The sequence below is a fragment of the Arachis hypogaea genome, chromosome 12 (genome assembly GCF_003086295.3).
Source record: "Arachis hypogaea cultivar Tifrunner chromosome 12, arahy.Tifrunner.gnm2.J5K5, whole genome shotgun sequence".
NCBI lineage: Eukaryota > Viridiplantae > Streptophyta > Magnoliopsida > Fabales > Fabaceae > Arachis > Arachis hypogaea.
The window spans coordinates 106,464,829-106,482,989 of record NC_092047.1 but is presented as its reverse complement, the minus strand read 5'-3'; the positions used below and the strand labels follow the sequence as shown (position 1 = coordinate 106,482,989).

The window sequence follows — 18,161 nt, the reverse complement described above, 5'->3', positions numbered from 1 at the left end:
GTTACATTTCTTGAGAACAGAAAAGCCGCCATGGGTGCTGGTATCTAAAGCAGTTAAGACTTTGGAGAACGAGTGAACTGTTGGCCTTGTTGGTTCAATAGGGGATGGATCGGGGATCGTAGGCTCATCAGTGCTGAAAATTTATTCTATTAGAATCTAAACAAGCACAAAAAGAATCTAAGGTTGACCATGAAAAGTATTGAAATTCCAAAAGTAGTAGCAACATCCTTACATTAGATTCTGGCACCAAAGTAATATGTGCATAAACCTCATCAATTTCTTGTTCAACCTAATGAAAACATGTCAAAATCCAACGTGTTCATTTCCTTTACATTAGATTCAATCTTTCATATATATATATTTCTAAACTTGAATGAAGTCCAACAAATTAAGGAGAAAAAAGTGAGTGTTAGAGACAAAATGACCAGTAAATGAATGTTCACGACACGACAAAGGATCTTGGAGGGAAGTTTGAACAAAGGAATCCTCTAATTCAATTCCTGATTTGTTGATGCCTCTAACTACACCAAGAACAACCGCAATGATTGAACAAAAAAAAAAAAAGAGAAAATAATAATAATTATCAAAGACAAAAGAAAGACTATTTTCCATTTCCAAGTAACAGTGTTCCGTTCATGTCTCCAGCTACACAACCAAAATCCAAGAAACAATTTTTAAAGAAATGACAAAATCAGTGCCTGAATGGTCAAACATTCAAGATATTATGATTTATACAAGCCTTTGTTACACAAGCATGCAATAATGTTTGTACATCCACATGCATATTTTATAATGAGTATGCATTCTTACAAACCAACAACTATGCTAGATTTATTGCACATTGTCTTATTATTTGAGATCCTATTAAAAAATAGACTCAAGTATAAGCAATCACAGGGTTTCACTAATGTCAATAAGATTAATAATGTTTCTTCAGATTGTATCAAACAAAGAAGTAGATTGTCATATCATAAAAGAAAAAGCAATATATTGCTACATTTGTTAACAACGAACTCTGAAACTACCCTTGTTGGTCTGTTCCTTCAATATACAAATCTACAGGAAAGCTAAGGCAGTCTTGTTTCCTGAAGACTAAATCCCAAGATGAACCTGAAGTAAATTTAAGATTATAGTTAAGTAAAAAAAAATCCAAGAGCCAAATTCAAAAGAAAGTAGATACTAACATAAATATGGACAACTAAATGGCAGCATGATTAACTTGGATAGCCACCATGGGCAAAGACTCTATTAGAAACAAAGTTGTATTACCCAATAAACATAGCATTAAGGCCATGGATCTGATTAATATCTTAGTTTTAATAAGGTTTAATTATTCTGTTAGTCTCTATAGTTTTACCAAATTTTCAATTAGGTACCGATATTTTTTTTCTTTTCAATTGAGTCCCTACACTACTTTTAATTTTGTAATTAGGCCCTTTTGATATCAAAAACGTTAAAATTAACAGAATATTTCTCCCAAAATACATACGAACAAAGATCTAGTTAGATTTTTAATTATGAATACCTTCAGTTTGCAAAGAAATATTCAGTTAACTCGAACATTTTTTCCACTAGGAAGGATCTAATTATAAAATTAAAAGCAGTGTAAGGACCCAATTGAAAGAAAAAAAAAGTATAGGGCCCTAATTAAAAATTTGGTAAAACTATAGAGACCAAAAGAATAATTAAACCTTTTAATAAATATGTTTAGAAGTTATACATTACCACTGACAAACATTAGCAAGCCATTACTAACTTACTATAGTTACAGTACTGTGCCTACAGGAAAGTCTTAGGAGTGTGGAGGAACTTATAAAACACTGCACCAGTCACAGTTAAAAATTTTTTCACACCAAAATTGTACCTGAATCAAACCATACATCAATTGTGTCAGTTCCTTTCTCATATTCTGCTGCTCTGTCTCAGTATTTAGTTGGGAAAAGGTCCTCAACTGTCATGTACCACCATGCATCACTACCTTTTTGGGCAATAATAGCTGAAAATGAATTTCAGGATGCATTAGTTTCATAGGACCAACATGCATTATAAGAGTATATGAATTAAGCAACTTTGGAATATTTATTACTGCATGTAAAACATGAAGAAAATAACATCTATATATATCTTCTAATTATTGAAATAGTACTTACACCCAAAAAATTGGGGGGGGGGGGGGGGGGGGGGGGGAAGAATAGCGCAAACATCAACTTGAGAGTTGAAAAAAGAAAACATGAATTTATTATTTTCTTGAACGTAAATTTTATATGATTGATTGTTTCTTTATTCATGAGAGGTTCTCTAGATTGCAGATGATAAAAAACAGGAATTGGGACACCCCACGTCCTTTGTCGTGATATACACCAATCAAAGCATCAGAGGTCATTACAGAGATTCTGTTTTTCCCTTGAGAAAGATAGCAACAAATATGATAAGTAGCACATTTCCAGTAGAACAAATTTACAAATATTAAAGGAGCAGAATTGTATAGGAATATAAACTTAAAAAAAGAGTACCTAAGCTGGAACCCATTTTACATGGCCAATAGCACCCATAATAGCATCACGAAATCCCTCTATTGATGTAATTCATTGCTCCGTTGCTCTAAATATTGTCGGTTTTTTGGTTCGCCAATCAGATGGATACTTGTATTCTAAATCAGAAAACATAGAAGAGGTCACATGATGATGATAAATGATAAATGATAAAGTCTATAATAACTATTCTCAGCACATTAAGAGAGTTTGCGAAGAGTGACAGGAAGAACTTACCATATGATTCTTCTAGGATATGTGACAGATTTTCATCCAAATATTTCACAATAGTAGTGTTACCCTCACCAAGAACATCAAGCCCACTAAACTGTCTAGCTTCTTCAACGAATATCCCATGCTCATCTACTGGTGAAAGAATGGGTAGCACATACTTCTGTCCAGTTACATAATCCTCTTGACCATGTCCTGGAGTAATTAGAGTAATTCTTACTCTCTAATATGAAATTCATGTCAATAATTCTAATTTGGCTGTGAATTTTGACCCCACAATGCAAAGGCTTTAATTCTACTTGTTCTGGTATGCTGCCACAAGTAGTTTTTAGCTGAACTAGTCAATGAAAAGTAATTACATAAATCAAATTAAAATTGAAGATATTATTTTCCCACTCACCGAAAAGTAATAGCCCCTTCCTTATTCAAGTAGTGCCGATCTTTAAAAAAATGTAAAAAATTGAATCATCACTACTGCCACACTACTTATAGAAAATGCATTGAACATGAAACACAAATAATGGGTGGAAATACTGGGAAGAGTGATTATCCTATTACAGCAATACCAATAAAATTAACTAAGAAAAATATTCAAAGAAGTAGTGGAGGAGTGTTACTTACCAACGATGAGAGAGAGCTTGAAGCCTTGAAACAGAGAGAGATGACGAGGAGAGGTCTACCATATCAGTACATCAATTTTACTATTATATATTCTTGTAATTAGAAATGCATCAAATCAACCATAATCAAGGTATCAAAAATCGAGATTTTACATAGAATCAGAAAATTAATTAAAAATCGTAGAACGTAAAATCGTAAAACGGAACGTAAGATTCTACCAATTATATAAATTTATCAATATCAATTATAAGAGTAATATAATATGATAAAATTAAATAATTTAAATAAAAATGAGAATTTAAATTTGACAAACGTATCATAAATAATAACATAATGATAAAATAAAGATAAAGTAGCATAAATATATAATAAAATGTAACATTTGTAAAGTTCAAAAATAAAAATATAAACTAACCACAAGTCTGAAATTCAAAATAACAATATGTAACATCACAAATATAAAATAGATAACATAACATCATACTAAAAAATATAAAGACTAAAGCAGTTTATTAAAGTCATGATCATCATGTTCTCCAACATTTTGATTTTCATTAGGAGAAAAGTTGAGAAGCTCATTGAAAGCATCATCATCAAGAAGAGGAATCTCCAAATCAATCAAAGGACCCCCATCTTTACCTCTATCTTCTTGAGGGGCTAAGTTTACACCATTTTGTGTGTCAAATTCTTCCATATTTTCCATCATATTTTCATCTTCCACAATCCATTCTTCATCTGAATCCAAGTCTTCAAAGCTATAATCAGCAGTATTTCTTGATGGCTTCTTTCTTGCCAATCTTGAATTGGTCATCACAAAAACAACATCATTCATTGTGCTTGTCTTCAAACGATTTCTTCTTTTCGTGTGAACCTAATAATATCAAAATTTACAAGTATTTATTTAATATATTAACATATGCTAATTAAAAAAATAGAATTGAATAATTAACTAATTCTATAGTTTAGAAAATAAATTCCTAAGTTAATATCAAATTAAAAGTTTACCATCTCAAAAGCACTCCAATTGCGCTCACATCCTGATGAACTACAAGTCAAACTCAAGACACGGATAGCAAACTTTTGAAGTTCTGGATGTTCATCCCCATAAGAATCCCACCATTGTGAGGGTGTTTTGGTTTTGAGAGCATTCTTGGCTACATCTCTACCAAAAAATTTAGCTTTACTCTTGAAATCTTCAAGTTGACTATCAATAATTGTAATGAGTGCAGAATCTCCCACAAGTATATCCAAACAATCATAAAGTCCTTTTTTAACATCATACTCAACCTTAAAATTAGGACTATAATGAATTTGTGGATTCAAATAATAGCTTGCAGCATGCAAAGGCCTAAAGAGTTGCTTGTCCCATCTTGCATCAATAATATCCCACAAAGGTTTATAACTAAAGAAAAATATACAAATAGTGAATTAGACAATTAATTAATTAGTAAATAATTAAATGATAAAACTGAGAGAAAAATGTTTACTTATTACTAGTTTTATTACCTTAGTTCAACACTTTGAAAAGCATCTTTAATCTTTTCTTTAGCACGATCAATTTCAGAATACATATATCCCATAGCTGCCTTACCCTCTGAATCCACTATACGAAGCACATGAAGAAGAGGATAAGCACCTCTCAAGCAATGGATAATGTTTCCCCAAAATGTTTTATCCAAAATAATATTTTCAATGTTTTTCCCATCTCTTGTCTTTGAGCACTTGCTTTCCTTCCATTCATCCGAGATGAACATTCTAATTATTGGATTCTTCTTCTCATTAAGACTACCCAAAGTAAGGTAGAACGTAGCAAATCGCGTCATACCTGGTCTCACCAAATCTCTTCCTTTGGTGTGCTGTTGTAAAAGGGAAATTAGAGAAGTCCTAGAATATATGTAAGTAGTTAGCTTTCTTCCTTTGGCAATGGTGTCTTTGTGAAGATCTAGCTTCTTCTCAAAATCTTCAAGCATCAAATCAATGCAATGAGCGGCACAAGGAGTCCAATAAAGATTCTTTCTCTTTTCCATCAACATTTGTCCTGCCTTTTTGTAGTTAGCTGCATTATCAGTTACAACTTGAACCACATTCTCTTCTCCCACTTCCTCTACGACTTCATCAATCATCTTGAATATCTTTTCAGCTGTTTTGCATATATCAGAAGCATTAATGGATTTCAAGAAAACAGTTCCCTTAGGACTATTCACAAGAAAGTTGAGAATAGTTCTCCTTCTTTTATCTGTCCAACCATCTGTCATAATAGTGCATCCAGTTTTCTTCCATTCAGCTTTATGTTCTAATGTTAGTTTGGTTGACTCTACCTTCTTCAATAATTTTCCTCTTAACTCATCATAAGAAGGTGGCTTGAATCCTAATCCATGGCGGGCAACCTTCTCAAACATGTTATGGTATTCTTCAGACCTTGCAACATTAAAGGGAATAGCATTATTGTAGATGAACGAAGCAATTTCATCACACGCCTCTTCCCTTAAGCCCTTCTTAAAAATTGAGTTGATTGTTGTTTGAGTGCTCACACCCCTTTTCTTAAAGAGACTTGCTGGTGTCTGTATTTCTTTTCCCCTTCTTCTTCTATTCCTTCATCTTTACTTTGTATCTTTTCTTCAAATTCTCGTCTTCTTAACTAATTTTTTTTGCAAACCAACAACAATATCAAACATATCCTTTTTAACCTCATCAGAAACACCCATGCAAGGTTCAACATCTTTTTTTGTTCCTGCCAAATGATGTTTCAACCTATACACTCCTCCTGTCACCACCTTATCACAATACTTGCATTTTATTTTTTTGGCATCTCCATCAACCGAAATTCCATGCTTCCCAGCTTTGTCACTCCTATTTCCTGCAGTATTTTTAGCGATCTTCTTGGATGCACAACTACGATCAGTTTCAACTCCAGTATTATTTTCACCATTATCCGCATTTGAAGCCATATTAAACCTAAACAAATAGAAGTACATAATTTATAATCTATGGAATCTAAAATGAGAACACAGTAGTAATAAATTCACATTATTTTTAAAAGAAAATTCTGTAGTCCATATCAAATTCACTACACTAAAATAAATAAACTTATAAACAAATATATAATTAACTATGTAAGCATTTAGGTTGTAGGTAGCAATTAAAAAACTTAACTAGCAAAGCTTTAAGAACCAAAAAATTAAATGAAAAACAAGGTTCCTAAATCCCAATCCAATTATGTTTCGTTGACATTTTCTACTTTTATTATATTTGAGCACAGTACTATATATGTATTATATTGGTACTCCTTATTTATATTGGAATCTTTGAAATACAAAATTAAGAATGAGAGAGATGTTGATATTTTCTACTTTTCTTATATTTGAGCACAGTACTATATATGTATTATATTGGTACTCCTTATTTATATTGGAATCTTTGAAATACAAAATTTAGAATGAGAGAGATTTTGCTAAGATATAGCACTACTCACGTTCATTAATCACTGTCATGTTTTTATTTTATCCTTAAACTATTAACAAAACAAAAGGCATAACAATCACTAATTGTAAATTTGTAATGATGATAAATCACTAAATATGTTATTAATTTATTATGTACTTACCAGATAAGATTGCACAAGGTACCGCAGGTCCGCAGCGCACAAGCACAGAACAGAGATGAATCATGCAGAGGCCACCACACTCATGGAGTCAGTCTCATAAAGCTGTGTTGACAAGAACTGAGAAGACAACAAGCTAACAATAGTAGAAGAAAAGTGTAAAATCGTTGAATAAAAACCTAAAAAAAATGCAGAATACCATGGGTCAATGAGAGATTGAGAGTAGTGGAAGAGTGGGAGATAAGTAACCGTTTAGGAAGTGCAACAGAAATCGAAGAGTTTTTAGTGGGATTCGGGTTGGGCCAGCCGGGTCGTCTCAAACAAAGTCTTATGCTTAAGTCATAATCCAGAGATGGCAAGGTATTACGACCTCTAAAACAAAAATCTAGTATGTATAGTAGTGTGAATAAGGATTATAACTAGGAGCCTTTGTAGAAAAAGGGGTAAACAAAAATCGCAACTCGAAAGCGCAACACTCCGATCGATAACGCAACGAGCAAAGGATAAGTTAACGCGAGATTATATATATATATATATATATATATATATATATATATATATATATATAAAAGAGTGTCAAAAATGGGAATATCAAAACTCAAATTCGGATGCGAAGATAACCGGTCCGAGCATAGTAATATATACATATAATAAAATAAGGAAAACCCCAAAGGGACACAAATACAGAAACCTATTCTCCAAAATCCCCTCTAGAAGGAGTCATCACAGTTTGTATTATTTAATGGAGATAATAGTATCTAAACAAGATATATAAACCAAAACAGAGTCCCGAGAACAAAGGATCTTCGTAAATCCAGAAGTCTCCAGCATGCCTCAATGAGAAACCTCACGTCCTGCATATGAAAATCACAAAATCCGCATGAGTGAGAACCAGAGGTCCCCAGCATGGTAACAGCTTCCACATATATAATACATAATAATAGAGGAAAGCCGAAGGCAATCCTAGAACATCCTCCAGATAATATCAAAGCTTATAAACAAACTAAACCGTAAGTGGCAACTGACCAAAGATCCTTCAGTCTAACTAATACTTCCCTTTCCAATTCCTTCAGACCTCCCAACCACCAGCAGGAGTATAATATAGCAAACACAGTTATATCAGACAAGAGATTTACAAATAGGAACATATAAGGTATTTAGACAATTAACAAGTAATATGCAGTCAAATAGGCAATCTCAAACAATTCATATAGTATGCATATGATGAATGCCTGTCCCTAGTGGCTGATGATATCATCTGTCGGTTATAGAACCAACCCGACAAGTCCTGGTAGCTAACCATTGGACTGTCCCTCTGTCGCGCATCCCTAACTCGAGTTATACTCATCATAAACTTGATTATAATCATGATCCATATCCATCACCCTTACTGGTGAATATTTACGGGGGCGAGCTCATCCGGGCCTTTCACAGTGCCCGACCACACTTACGACATAGAGTCACAAGAGCTTCGAGTCTCAACCTGGAGCACGTGGTGGCTAGCCACTACTTCCTCTCAGGGAAACCCTCATCTCCGATGGTGGAAATGCAAACATTCACAATTCATTCAACAGCATATATGCATTTATACTTAGCCATGAACATGGCTCTGCCGTAACACGGCGATAATCTAGCCATCCGACTCACGGTTAAATCCATAACCAGCCAATTCATCAACAATTACGGCCCTTCGGCCCATGACACAACAAGCACTTCCACTGCCATCCTCTGCATCTCACATAATCATCTTTGATCCTCATTGATCATTTATTTTTTCCTTGCTTCACTCACAAGTTACCACATTTACTAGCCCCTTGCCTCATTGCTAGGCATATTATAATGATTTAAGACATAAGTGGTGAGATCGGAGGCTTAGAAGTATGAAATTTGGCTTTTAAAACTCAAAAATCAACTTTGGGATAAAAACAGGGCCACGCGTACGCGCACTCCACGCGCACGCAGGGATGGCCACAAAATCTCATCGACGCGCCAGAATCATACGCGCGGACGCGTGGGTTGAAAAATAACCAAACGACGCGCGAGCGTCAACCACGCGTACGCGTGGGTGCTCTTGCGCCCCAGGCAAAAAACTGGCACAACTCTGGCACAACTCTGGCACAACTCTCGGAAAAATAGCTGGGCATTTGGTGCAGCGCATCGACGCGCCCGCGCACACCACGCGCACGCGTGGATGGTGCTTTCTTGAAGAACGGCGTGTACACGCCATGTGCGCCTACGCGCGGAGGGTCATTCTGCTAAAAATTTTCTAAGTTAAAAGCTGCAGAATTTACAGATTCAACCCCCAATCTTCCGACGGACATAACTTTCTCAATTTAAATCGTTTTTCATTCGTTCTTCGAACGGCATGGACATCCCGGATCCAATTTCATTTCTAAACAGATTTGGCACAAATCAGAAATCCGTAGTCCAAGTTATGTCCCGTCAAAGTATGCCCAAAAACCATATTTTCATACAAAACCATAAAGTGTCATTTTCAAAACAAGCCACTTTCAACTCTTTTCAAAATCAATCAAAACATGCCAATTTTATCCCTTTTCTTTGAAATCAATCAAAATGTACCAAAATCAACATCAAGCCATCCTCAACTCACACATTGACACTTTACCAAATTCCCAAAACCACATCCAACCATTTTAACACTTCTCAATCAAATGGCTAAAGGACAAACACAATATCATGTCATACATCCTCCCTCATCCCAATTTCCAATAATACCATTTTCAATCAACCATCATTATACATAATCAACATCATATTCACCATCAACATGGTACCACCCACCAATTCAACCTTAATCATTCATCAAGCATATATCACAACATGCATTTTCTCATACATCACACAACCAAGGCATCAATATTCATAATAACATATATGATCACATCATATATCTCAACCAATCAACAACATCATCAATTCAATGCCTATCTTAGGGCCTCTAGCCTAAGTATTTCCTACCACATTACATATTAGATACGAGAAACCGAAATCATACCTTAGCCGATTTCCCAAGCTCAACCGGAGCACTTCCAAACCACTTGTCCACAAGCTCTCAAGGTCTCAACACCTCTAAGAACAGATTTTATCACACAAAACCCTCTCCCAAGCTTTCCAAAATCACCAATCAAGCTCCAATATTCACATATACACAACCTAAGCCACAATCATCATACCCATACACAACATCTCAATACCTAACATCATAGAACAACAAATTACACTGGGGTTGAGAATCTTACCACTCCCAAGGTCTAAGGAGACAAGATTAACCTTCTCCTTTAAGAGAGTTGGGTCCTATAACATCAAAGAGCCCAAAATCTCAACATTTCATCCATGAAACTCGAAAACAAGGGCTGGAATTTCGAAGAGCAAAACGTAGCTTAACTCAAGATTGATTGTATGGGTTTTGTAGAGCTCTCCGCGGTGAACGCGTGGCCACAAACGGTGCGGCAATCGGAGCTCTAGATCAAAAGTTATGGTGGTTTGAAGATCAAGTGAGAGATAGAAGTTTGAGAGAGTGTTCTTCCCCTCCCTTACTCCATTTCAGCGTGTTTGAGTGATAAGTGAGGAGAGAGAGTGCTGAAAACTAGGGTTTTAGTTTAGTTTAGTTGGGCCAAGGGCCCATTTTAGGTCCGGTTGGACCGGTTTGGCCCGTTCGATCCAATCTTAGTCCGATTTCTATAAAATTGGTACCGAAATTCTCGTCTCAATCTCCTCTATCATATTAAGCCATAAAAATAACATTTTTGGCTTTCTAGAATAAATTCTCATTTATGAGTTAATTAGCCATTAATTAACCGGGTCTTACAATATATATATATTGTGATTAAGTGTTTTAAAATAAAGAATTTGCATTTTCTTAACTAAAAGTTTTGGTTCGTATTTGCGAAGACTCAATATTAAATAAAGATTGTATAAAATAAAAAGGTTTAGAGGTAAGTAATGCCTAAACTTTTGGTACGATCATGAGGTGCTAAAAGTTAGGATATTACATATTACACATACTACTTATTGATAATGCTATCACTATTTATGCATCTATATATATAGCGGCGACAAACGTGCTTTATAGAAGTAATAGTATTATACTTATATAAGTAACACAAAATTCTATAAGAGAAAAGAAATGGAAGCTAACAATCTATTTAGTATTACGTATACTACTAATTGACAATGCTATCACTGTCTATGCAGTTATATATATAGTGGCGACAAACACGCTTTATAGAAGTAATAGTATTAAATTTACATAAGTAACATAAAATTATATAAGAGAATAGAAATGGATGCTAACTATCTATTGAGGTATTACGTGTACTACTGATTGACAATGCTATCATTGTCTATGCAGCTATATATATAGCAACAACCAACGCGCTTTATAGAAGCAATAGTATTGAATTTATATAAGTAACACAATATATAAGAGAAAATAAATGGAAGCTGAATATCTATTGAGGTATTACGTATACTACTGATTGATAATGTTATCACTGTCTATGTAGCTATATATATAGCAGAGACAAACATGCTTTATAGAAGTAATAGTATTGAATTTATATAAGTAACACAAAATTCTATAAGAGAAAAAAAGTGGATGTTAACTATTTATTGAGGTATTACACGTATTATTGATTGACAATGTTATTACTGTCTATGTAGCTATAACGCGCTTTATAGAACTACTAGTATTAAATATGTGTGATGTACAACCTTCAATTCTAATTTTTTACATGGTAAATTGAGTATAATGCTTTGTAAGAATAAATTTCTTGAATTTAGTATAACATTGTCATTGTCGTTACGTAGTAAATATAGTGAATAATTTGTTTTAAATTTATTAAATGTAAAATGTAAATTCAATGTATTACGGATTCATAATAATGATATCGATGTGTGATATATTTAGGGGTGATATTTACTTGTCTCTTCATAATAGAGATGACAAAAAAATCCGTAATAGGGGGTACCCATAGAGATTATCCATGATGGGAGAACTAACTGGGACCCACGAAATTTTCACAGAGACGGAGATCTATTCATATAAATAAATGGAGATGGAATTGAGGTATTTGCCTCGCAGAGACCTACGAAATTTCTGCGAGAGAGAATTTACCTAAATGCCTATATATATATAATCCTAATTTATCCCTAGTATTTGTTGAAAAATTTTCTATTTCATTTTATTTTAATTTGTATGTTAGAGTTTTTATATATATGTTAATTATTTTGAATTTGTATTTGGATTGTATGTTAATTTGATGCGTTTGGTTGGATTATATTGAATTTTGTTATGATTGTGTTAAATTTTTTTATAAAAAATAAAGTTTAATATTCATAGTTACCTACTGGTATCCGCCTTCTCCATGGAGAGAAATAAATGGGAATATGTGATGGAAATAGGACGAGAACCAGAAGTATTTTATTAGACGAGGATGTGGTGATGGAGACATATTGTCATCCCTATTTATAATGGAAACAAGCATTTTATTAGACGAGGATGTGGTGATGGGGACATATTGTCACCCCTATTTATAACAGAAACAACTTTGGTAATAAACTCACTCTTTGACAAAAATACTATATTGCAATTATATTTAAGTTACGATGATTAGAGAAAGAAAAATGTTTCATGACCTAATTTCGGATACTAATTAATATACATAACATGTTTTGTATTTTTTGCACTTTATTAGTGAAATTTAGGACATTTTGTATTTTAATAATATAAGTGGTTAATAATGTTGACTGCTATTCTAACGTACACATTGTATTATTGTTAAAAAAATATTAAACATTAACATTTTTTAATATGTTCTGAAATAGTTGCACAAAATAGTGTTAAAGATGTAATTGCAATTAAATTTTTCACACATTAGTAACACATATGTTTAAATTTAGGATCTCATATACATTAATCAAATCTCTTGTTATAGCAAACCATTCATTATGGCTAGTACTGAAAGTATAAAAATATTTTATATAATTATTTAATTATATATTATTATATTAGAAAAAATAATTAATTTTTAAATAAAATAACTAAAATATCATCTAAACTTATGAGTTTAATTAAATGATCATATAAATTTTTTTATATTTTTAATACATCAAAATTAAACAATATCAATAAAATATGAAATTAATAATTTATTGTAAATTTATATTTTAGGTATATCATTAAACATTATACATTAACAATGGATTTTTAAAAACAAGTTTTTTTTTCTCTCTTTCTGCTTTTTAGATTATCTTTACAATTACTGTTCTAAAATTTAAATCCAATTGCAATTTTCAGATCACTCAAATTTAAGTTTGATATAACTAAACCAAGCCAAAGTATCAAAAAAAAAAAAAAAAACAAAACTGTAACACCCTACCATACAGAGACTTATGCTTAAGTCATAATTCAGAGATGGCAAGGTATTACGACCTCTAAAACAAAAATTTAGTACGTATAGTAGTATGAATGATTGATTATAACTAGGAGCCTTGTAGAAAAAAGGGGTAAACAAAAACCGCAACTCGAAAGCGCAACACTCCGATCACTAACACAACGAGCAAAGGATAAGCTAACGCAAGATCATATATATAAAGAGTATCAAAAACAGGAATATCAAGACTCAAAATCCGGCTGCGAAGGTAACCGGTTCGAGCATAGCAATATATACATATAATAAAATAAGGAAAACCCCAAGGAAAACCCAAAGGGACACAAATACCGAAAACCTAATCTCCAAAATCCCCTCTAGAAGGAGTCATCACAGTTTGTATTATTTAATGGAGATAAAAGTATCTAAACAAGATATATAAATCAAGATAGAGTCCCGAGAACAAGAATCTTCGCTAATCCAGAAGTCCCCAGCATGCCTCAACGAGAAGCCTCGCGTCCTGCATCTGAAAACCACAAAATCCGCATGGGTGAGAACCAGAGGTCCCCAGTACGGTAACAGCTTCCACATATATAATACATAATAATAGAGGAAAGCCGAAGGCAATCCTAGAACTTCCCCCAGAAAATATCAAAGCTTATAAACAAGCTAAACCGTAAGCGGCAACTAACTAAAGATCCTTCAGTCTAACTAATACTTCCCTTTCTACTTCCTTCAGACCTCCCAACAACCAGCAGGAGTATAATATAGCAAACACAGTTATATCAGACAAGAGATTTACAAATAGGAACAAATAAGGCATTTAGGCAATTAGCAAGTAATATGCAGTCAAATAGGCAATCTCAAACAATTCATGTAGTATGCTTATGATGCATGCCTGTCCCTAGTGGCTGATGATATCATCTGTCGGTTATAGAGCCAACCCGACAAGTCCTGGTAGCTAGCCATTGGACTGTCCCTCTGTCGTGCATCCCCAACTCGAGTTATACTCATCATAAACTTGATCATAATCATGATCCATATCCATCACCCTCACTGGTGAATATTTATCCATCACCATCACTGGTGAATATTTATGGGGGCGAGCTCATCCGGGCCTTTCACAGTGCCCGGCCACACTTACGACATAGGGTCAAAAGAGCTTCGAGTCTCAACCTGGAGCACATGGTGGCTAGCCATTGCTACTACCCAGGGAAACCCTCATCTCCAATGGTGGAAGTGCAAACCTTCACAATTCAATCAACATCATATATGCATTTATACTTGGCCATAAACATGGCTCCGCCGTAACACGGCAATAATCTAGCCATCCGGCTCACGGTTAAATCCATAACCAGCCAATTCATTAACAATTACGGCCCTTCGGCCCATGGCACAACAAGCACTTCCACCGCCATTCTCCGCATCTCACATAATCATCTTTGATCCTCAATGATCATTCATTTTTCCCTTGCTTCACTCGCAAGTTACCACATTCACTAGCCCTTTTTCTCATGCTAGGCATATCATAATGATTTAAGACATAAGTGGTGAGATCGGAGGCTTAGAAGTATGAAATTTGGCTTTTAAAACTCAAAAATCAACTTTGGGATGAAAATAGGTCCACGCGTACGCGCACTCCATGCGCACGCGTGGATGGCGCTTTCTCGAAGAACGGCGCGTACGCAACAAGTGCGCCTACGCGCGAGGGGTCATTCTGCTAAAAATTTTCTAAGTTAAAAGCTGCAGAATTTACAGATTCAAACCCCAATCTTCCGACGGACATAACTTCCTCATTTTAAATCGTTTTTCACCCGTTCTTCGAACGACATGGACATCCCGGATCCAATTTCATTTCTAAACAGATTTGGCACAAATCAGAGATCCGTAGTCCAAGTTATGTCTCGTCAAAGTATGCCCAAAAACCATGTTTTCATACAAAACCACAAGGTGCCATTTTCAAAACAAGCCACTTTCAACTCTTTTCAAAATCAATCAAACATGCCAATTTCAACCCTTCTCTTTGAAATCATTCAAAATGTACCAAAATCAACAACAAGCCATCCTCAACTCACACATTGACACTTTACCAAGGTTTCCAAAACCACATCCAACCATTTTAACACTTCTCAATCAAATGGCTAAAGGACAAACACAATATCATGTCATACATCCTTCCTCATCCCAATTTCCAATAATACCATTTTCCATTAACCATCATTATACATAATCAACATCATACTCACCATCAACATGATACCACCCATCAATTCAACATCAATCATCCATCAAGCATATATCACAACATGCATTTCTCATATTTCACACAATCAAGGCATCAATATTCATAATCACATATATGAACACATCATATATTTCAACCATTCAACAACACCAACAATTCAATGCCTATCTTAGGGCCTCTAGCCTAAGTATTTCCTACCACATTACATATTAGATACGGGAAACCAAAACCATACCTTAGCCGATTCCCCAAGCTCAACCGGAGCACTTCCAAACCACTTGTCCACAAGCTCTCAAGGTATCAACACCTCCAAGAACAGATTTTATCACACAAAACCCTCTTCCAAGCTTTCCAAAATCACCAATCAAGCTCCAATATTCACATATACACAACCTAAGCCACAATCATCATACCCATACACAACATCTCAATACCCAAACATCATAGAACAACAAATTATACTAGGGTTGAGAATCTTACCACACCCAAGGTCCAAGGAGACAAGATTAACCTTCTCCTTCAAGAGAGTTGGGTCCTATAACATCAAAGAACCCAAAATCTCAACATTTTTGCTCATGAAACTCGAAATCAAGGGCTGGAATTTCGAACAGTAAAACGTGGCTTACCTCAAGATTGATTGTATGGGTTTTGTAGAGCTCTCCGCGGTGAACGCGTGGCCGCAAACGGAGCGGCAATCGGAGCTCTAGATCAAAAGTTATGGTGGTTTGAAGATCAAGTGAGAGAAGGAAGTTGAGAGAGTGTTCTTCCCCCTTCCATCTCAATTTTCAGCGTGTTTTGGTGTTGTGTGAGGAGAGAGAGTGCTGAAAACTAGGGTTTTGGTTTAGTTATGTTGGGCCAAGGGCCCACTTTGGGTCCGGTTGGTCCGGTTTGGCCCGTTCGGTCCAATCTTGGTCCGATTTCTATAAAATTGGTACCGAAATTCTCGTCTCAATTTCCTCTATCACATTTAGCCATAAAAATAACATTTTTGGCTTTCTAGAATAAATTCTCATTTATGGGTTAATTAGCCATTAATTAACCGGGTCTTACATTCTACCCACCTAATTGGGAATTTTGCCCACAAAATTCAAATTCAATTACCTGAGAATAAGTGCAGATAATCCGTTCGTATCTCCGACTCAAGTTCCCAAGTGTGTTCTTCAACACCGCCTCGACTCCAAGCCACTTTAACTAATGAAACCTCTTTTCCACGCAATCGTTTGATACTAGTATCGTCAATTCTAACTGGAGCCACTGGAAGCGTCAAATCTTCTCTTAACTGAACTGATTCAGGTTCTAACACATGGCTAGCATCAGGAGTGTACTTCCGAAGCTGTGACACGTGAAACACATCGTGCAGATTCGAAAGATGAGGTGGTAGAGCCACCCGATACGCCACCGGCCCAATCCTCTCCAGGATCTGAAATGGACCAATGTATCGAGGATTCAACTTCTTTGCTTTAATCGCTCTACCTACTCCTGTGGTCGGAGTAACCTTCAAGAAAACATGATCTCCTTCCTCAAATTCCAAGGGCTTCCGCCTCTGATCGGCGTAACTCTTTTGGCGACTCTGCGCCGTAAGCATCCTGTCTCGGATTTTCTTGACTTGTTCAGTGGTTTCAGCTATCATTTCTGGCCCCAACAAGCCTTTCTCTCCAGCTTCATACCAACATAATGGAGATTGACATTTCCTCCCATACAATGCCTCATACGGAGCCATTCCGATGCTCGCATGGTAACTATTATTGTATGCAAACTCCACTAACGGCATATATCGATCCCAACTCATCGGTTGGTCCAAAACACAAGCTCTCAACATATCCTCTAGTGTTTGGATCGTCCTCTCAGATTGACCATCTGTTTGAGGATGGTAACCTGTACTCAAGCTTAATCGGGTTCCAAAAGCTTTCTGAAATGCACCCCAGAACCTCGAAGTGAAACGAGGATCTCTATCAGAGATTATAGTAGCAGGTACACCATGGAGTCTCACAATCTCCTTTATGTATAACCGAGCTAGCTCCTCAAGGGTGTAAGTCATCCGAATGGGCAAAAAGTGAGCTGACTTCGTCAGTCGGTCCACAATCACCCAGATAGCATCAAAACCAGTCCTAGTCCTTGGCAATCCCGACACAAAGTCCATTGCAATACTTTCCCACTTCCATTGCGGAACCTCTAAAGGTTGCAACATCCCGGAAGGTCTTTGATGTTCAATCTTTACCTTTTGACAAGTTAAGCACTTTGAAACATATTCCGCCACATCATTCTTCATACCCGGCCACCAAAACATCACCTTTAAATCATGGTACATCTTAGTACTTCCCGGGTGAATGGAGAATCCACTTTTGTGTGCCTCCCTTAAGATATCTTGTCTCAAAGTACCAACATCCGGCACAATGATCCTACCCTTGAATCTCCATAACCCATCTTTTTCTTCCGACACTCTCCACTGTTTTCCTTGCTCGATAGCCGGTAACACCTTCCATAATGCTTCATCATTTTCATGAGCCTTTAGGAGTTCGGACTTAAAGTCACTTGAGATT

At 35.5% G+C, this 18,161-nt stretch overlaps 1 long non-coding RNA gene across 2 annotated transcripts; it reads right to left on the bottom strand.

Annotated features, from left to right (window-relative positions):
• Positions 1-722: 722 nt before the first annotated feature.
• LOC112728080 (uncharacterized) lies at positions 723-3,464 on the bottom strand. Of its 2 annotated transcripts, XR_003166100.3 has the most exons (6): positions 3,384-3,450; positions 3,163-3,202; positions 2,769-3,074; positions 2,514-2,650; positions 1,865-1,996; positions 723-1,110 (listed from the first exon to the last, which is right to left on the bottom strand). It is a non-coding gene; the product is annotated as an uncharacterized lncRNA (long non-coding RNA). The 2 variants fall into 2 exon arrangements; XR_003166102.2 differs by lacking the exon at positions 3,163-3,202 and having other exon boundaries at positions 2,769-2,957; positions 3,384-3,464.
• Positions 3,465-18,161: the final 14,697 nt, after the last annotated feature.